This window comes from Orycteropus afer, unplaced genomic scaffold, assembly GCF_000298275.1.
Source record: "Orycteropus afer afer isolate SDZICR_OR568_19922 unplaced genomic scaffold, OryAfe1.0 scaffold00178, whole genome shotgun sequence".
Lineage (NCBI taxonomy): Eukaryota > Metazoa > Chordata > Mammalia > Tubulidentata > Orycteropodidae > Orycteropus > Orycteropus afer.
Window position 1 is genome coordinate 3,130,430 of NW_006921765.1, and position 5,318 is coordinate 3,135,747.

Sequence of the window (5,318 nt, forward strand, 5' to 3'; positions counted from 1 at the left end):
GTTGGAGACCTCTCGTATCACCCCCACCTGGGTCCCTGTGGCTGACTGTACCTCTGTCTGGCTTCCTGGCTTTTAATCCCCTTTCTCCTGCTCTTCTGCCCTGCTGTTTTGTGTGTCCCTGAGTTGTCCCTGGGGCTGACTGCTCCTCTGTCTGGGTTCCTGGCTTTTTATCTCCTTTCTCCTGCTCTTCTGGCCTGCTACTCTGGGCGGGCCTGAGTTTCCTCTCCTCACCTAATCCCTTCGGCTGACTGCTCTTTTCTCTGGCTTCCTGGCTTTTAATCTCCTTTCTCCTGCTCTTCCCGCTTGCTACTTCGGGCGGCCCTTAGTTGTCTCTCCTCACCTGTAACCCTGGGGCTGACTGCCGTAATGCTATGCAACACTAAAGAATAATGTAGAGTCTACAAAACACCACATAACATGGATGAACTTGTTGGACAATATGCTCAGTGAAATAAGTCAATCACAGAATGACAAATATAATATTAGTTCATTGTTGTGGAGGGTCAAGGAAAGGTTATGTATGTAAGGAAACTTTCTTCATTGGTTACCAGGGGTGAAAGGGGAAGGGAAGGAACACTGCAAAAAATAAAAAAAAATAAAAAAAAAATACATTTACCCATGTCACTTTAGTTTGGTGTATTTCACTCTACATAAATTATATTTCAATAAAATGCATTTAAATTAAATAAAAGGGAAATAAAAGCCATCCAAATTGGCAAAGGAGAAGTCAAATTATCTCTATTTGCAGATGATACAATCTTACACATAGAAAATTGAAAAGACTTAGCAAGAAAATTAGTGGAACTAATTGAATGATTCAGCACACACACACACACACAAACACACACAAAAACCCACTGTCTTTGAGCCAATTCTGACTATAGGGTCACTATGTGTAGAAATTTACTCAATGGCTGTGGATTTTTTTAATTTACTTTAAATTTTTTTTGTAGAGGGTCTTGTTAGGTTGTCTACCTAGTGAACCATCAGAAACTCCCTCTGAATTTTTTTTCCCCTACAAATTGAAAGAGCTCTGGTAGTGTAGTTCCTAAGGCACTTGAACTGCTAAGCAGAAGGCTTGCAGTTCAAACTCACCAGCCACTCCTCAGAAGGAAGGTTGCACAATCTACTTCTGTAGTGATACTGCCTCAGAAACCCAAGGAGGTGTCGTTATGAGTCGACTCCAACTCGACGGCACATAACAACAACAACAACATAAAATGAAGGAATTAAAGTATCTTTTTATTTCAAATTTCCTCATCTCCTTATTGTTGTGAGTTTCTATCGAGTCAATTCTGACTCATGAACAACAGAAAAAGATGGTGCACAGTCCTATGCTCAAATCCATTCTTGTGGCAACTATGTATTTTGAATTTCCAGGGTGGGGGTTGTCTTGCAGAATAATATTGGACCACAGTCTATTGCAATCTATAGGGTTTTCATTGAGTAATTTTCAGAACTAGTTTGCCAAACCTTTTTTCAAAGTCTGTGTTAATCTGGAAGCTCCAATGTAATCTGCCCAATGTAATCATGAGTAACTCTCCTGGTATTTGAAATATCAGTGATATAGCTTCTAGCATGAAAGCAATACACAAGCCACTGAAATACCACAAGCAGACAGTTGGTGGATCTCATTAATAGGGCTAGGAATTGACCCAGCTGCTCTGGGTTGTCTGTATAACCTATTGTTGCTACTGTTAGTTGCCATCAAGTTGATTTCAATTCATGGTGAACTGTATAGCCTAGATGATGTAAATAAATTCTTTATAAGGACTTTATGAGAACTCAGAAATCAGAGAAATATGCACAGCTGAGATATGAGGTTGAATCCAGCCCAACAGAACCAAATAGAACCAAAAAAGAAAGAAAGAAAGAATCCAGTCCAACAGAACCAAATAGAACTAAAAGAAAGAAAGCATAATCAGATACTGGAAGTCAAGATAAGAAAACAGATATCAGATGGCTAGGAAGACAGAAAAATGCTTCAATTGAAAAGTAAGAGATCTCTGTAGATCAAATATTACTGTATTAGACTGCTTTATATGTGTAGTTAGGAGCTCTGGTGGCATAGTGCCTAAGGCATTTGATTGCTAACCAGAAGGCTGGGGCTTCAAACCCACCAGCCATTCCTCAGAAGGAAAGTTGGGAAATCTACTTCTGTAGTGATACTGCCTCAGAAACCCAAGGAGGGGTCGCTATGAGTTGGGTCCAACTCCACAGCACATAACAATAACAACAAATATGTGTAGTTGTACCATGATGTGTGGAAGGATCAACTTCATTCAGAGGGTCATAAGCAAGGACAGAACCAAATCATTTCTATGGTCTTGAAATTCGATGGATCCAGTACTTTTATTTTTAAATTTTAATGAGATAGAAATGAATAATGCTTTATCAAGTGAAAGCTAGATAGCATAGTTATACAATACAAAATAATTCTATTAAAAACAGTCATTTAGTTTTTTTTGTGTGTGTGATTTGGGTGAAAATTTACAGAGCAAATTCACTTTCCATACAGCAGTCCACATACCCTTTGTCTCCTGACATTAATCACAGTTCACCACAATACAACAGCTCCCCTCCCACTTCCTCTCGACAGTCACCTCTTCCCTGTGTCCATCCCTCAATGCACCCCTGCCCCCTGAGCTGTCTCTCTGGGTGTAAACAGTCCTTCTATTCTCCCATGATTGTTCTCTACAATGAGTGTATCTACCTAAGGTAAATGTTCAACTCCTATGTCTGTCTTTTGCTTGGCTGGTAGCCACAGACGTGGGTTCAATTCCAGACCTGAAGGGCAGGTAGGGGCCATAGTTTCAGTGGTTTCAACAGGCTCTATCAGACTAGCAAACCTGGTCCCCCTTTTCTTTTTCCAAATGATTTTGAGTTTTGTTTCACATCGTTCTCCCTCTGTATCAAGTATCTCCTACATTGCTCCCCCTCCAAGTGGTTGAGAGAAGTAGACAGGCACCATCTAGCTCTTGTCTCATAGTCATATAGGCTGCGGATCACATGCTGTACCAGTCACTGTTGTTGTTATTGTTATGTGCCGTCGAGTCAGACCTGACTCATAGCGACCCCTCCTTGGGTTTCTGAGGCAGTATCACTACAGAAGTAAGATTGTCCAACCTTCCTTCTGAGGAATGGCTGGTGGATTTGAACTGCCAGCCTTCCAGTTAGCAGTCAAGTGCCTTAGGCACTATGCTACCAGAATACCAGTTGCTAGGACTAATTTTTTTCCATGAGTCTTTGGTTTTCTTCATTCTTCTTTGCTCTAGATGAAAAGAGATCCATCATTGCATCTAAATGGCTGCTTGCAAGCTTTTAAGATCCTAGTTGCTACTCACCAAAGTAGGAGGTAGAGCAATGTTTTGTGTGGTATGTTAAGCCAAGTGAGCTTGATGTCCCCGGGACTATGGTCCTGAGCCCACAGGTTCAACTACCTGGTCCCCCTGTGACCAAGAAGTGACTATAACCTTGTCCCTAGTCAGCTCTACTATATACCTGGGAATTCAGATCATACAAATACACTTACAGGGCCATTGTCTGCCAACCCTATACATGGTCTTAGGTACACTCCCCACTTCATCGACATACCTAATAGTCCAGCCTGTCCACCCCTCTGTCCACCCATACAGCCATGTTTGCCTTCACTGACAATGCAGCACTGTATGTGCAAAAGGGTTCATCTTTGTTGTCTGCACCTCCCGTGTACCTCTCTCTGTCTTTCTCTTCCCCAATGCCACCATGTTGATAACTCACAATTGGTAGATTGCTCTTCTCTTCACCCAAATAAATACTTATCTCTACCTACTAACAGTATTCCCTACCCTCCCCTTCCACCCTTGGTAACCAACAAAGAAAATTTCCTTCCATAGATAAACCTTTCCTTGACTTTTACAATAATATACTAATGCAATACTTGTCCTTGTATGACTGATTTATTTCACTCAGCCTAATGTCCTTAAACATCATCCATGTTATGTGGAGTTTTGCAGATTCTAGGTTATTCTTTAGGGTTGGATAGTATTCCATTGTGTGTATGTACCAAAGTTTGGTTATCCATTTCTCGGTTGATGGACACCTTGGTTGTTCCCATCTTTTGGTTATTGTAAATAGTGTTGTGATGAACATGGGTGTGCATATGTCTGTTCTTGTCATGGCTCTCACTTCTTTAGGATATATACTTAGTAATGGAATGGCTGGGTCAAATGGTATTTTTAATTCCAACTTTTTAAGGAATTGCCATACTGCTTTCCACAGTGGTTGTACCATTTTACAGTCCCACCAGCAGTGTATGAGAGTCCCAATCTCTCCGCATCTTCACCAGCATTTGTTATTTTCTGTCTTACTGAACTTTGCTACTAGTGCTGGGGCAAGATGGTATCTCATTATTGTTTTGATTTGCATCTCTCTAATGGCTAATGATCATGAACGTTTCTTCATATGTTTGCTGGCCACCTGAACATCCTCCTTGATGAAGTGTCTATTCATGTCTTCTGCCCATTTTTCAATTGGATTATTTGTCTTTTTGTCATTGAGGTGTTGGATTTTTCTATAAATTCTACAGATAAATCCCTTGTCAGATATGTCATTGCCAAATAATTTTTCCCAATCTGTAGGTTCTCTTTTGACTCTTTTGGAGAAGTCTTTCTCTTTTTTTTTAAATTTATTTCTTATTGTGATTTGGGTGAAGATTTACAGAGAAAATTCACTCTCCATGCAGCAGTTCACATATACTTTGTCTCATGACATTGACCACAGTTTACCATAATGCAACAGCTCCCCTCCCACCTCCTCCCCACAGTTACCTTCTCCCAGTGTCCATCCCTCCATGGACTCCTGCCCCCTCAGCTGTCTCCCTGTGCATAAGCAGCCTTTCTTTCTCCCATGATTGTTCTCTCCAAGGAGTGTATTTACCTGAGGTAAATGTTCAACTCATATGCCTGTGCCCTGTTTGGCTGGAAATCACAGATGTGGGTTCAATTCCAGACCCGAAGGGCAGCTAAGGGCCATAGTCTCGGTGGTTCCACCAGGCCCTATCAGACCAGCAAACCTGTTCCCCCCCTTTTTTTCCTCCAATGATTTTGAGTTTTGTTCCATATTGTTCTCCCTCTCTATGAAGGATCTCCTACATAGATGCCCTTTCAAGTGGATGACAATGGTAGCTGGGCACCATCTAGTTCTTCTGATCTCATAGTTGTATAGGCTCCAGATCAGATGGTATACCAGTCACTAGGACTAATTGTTTCCATGAATTTTGGTTTTCTTCATTCTTCTTTGCTCTGGATGAAGAGAGACCCATTGTTGCATCTAGATGG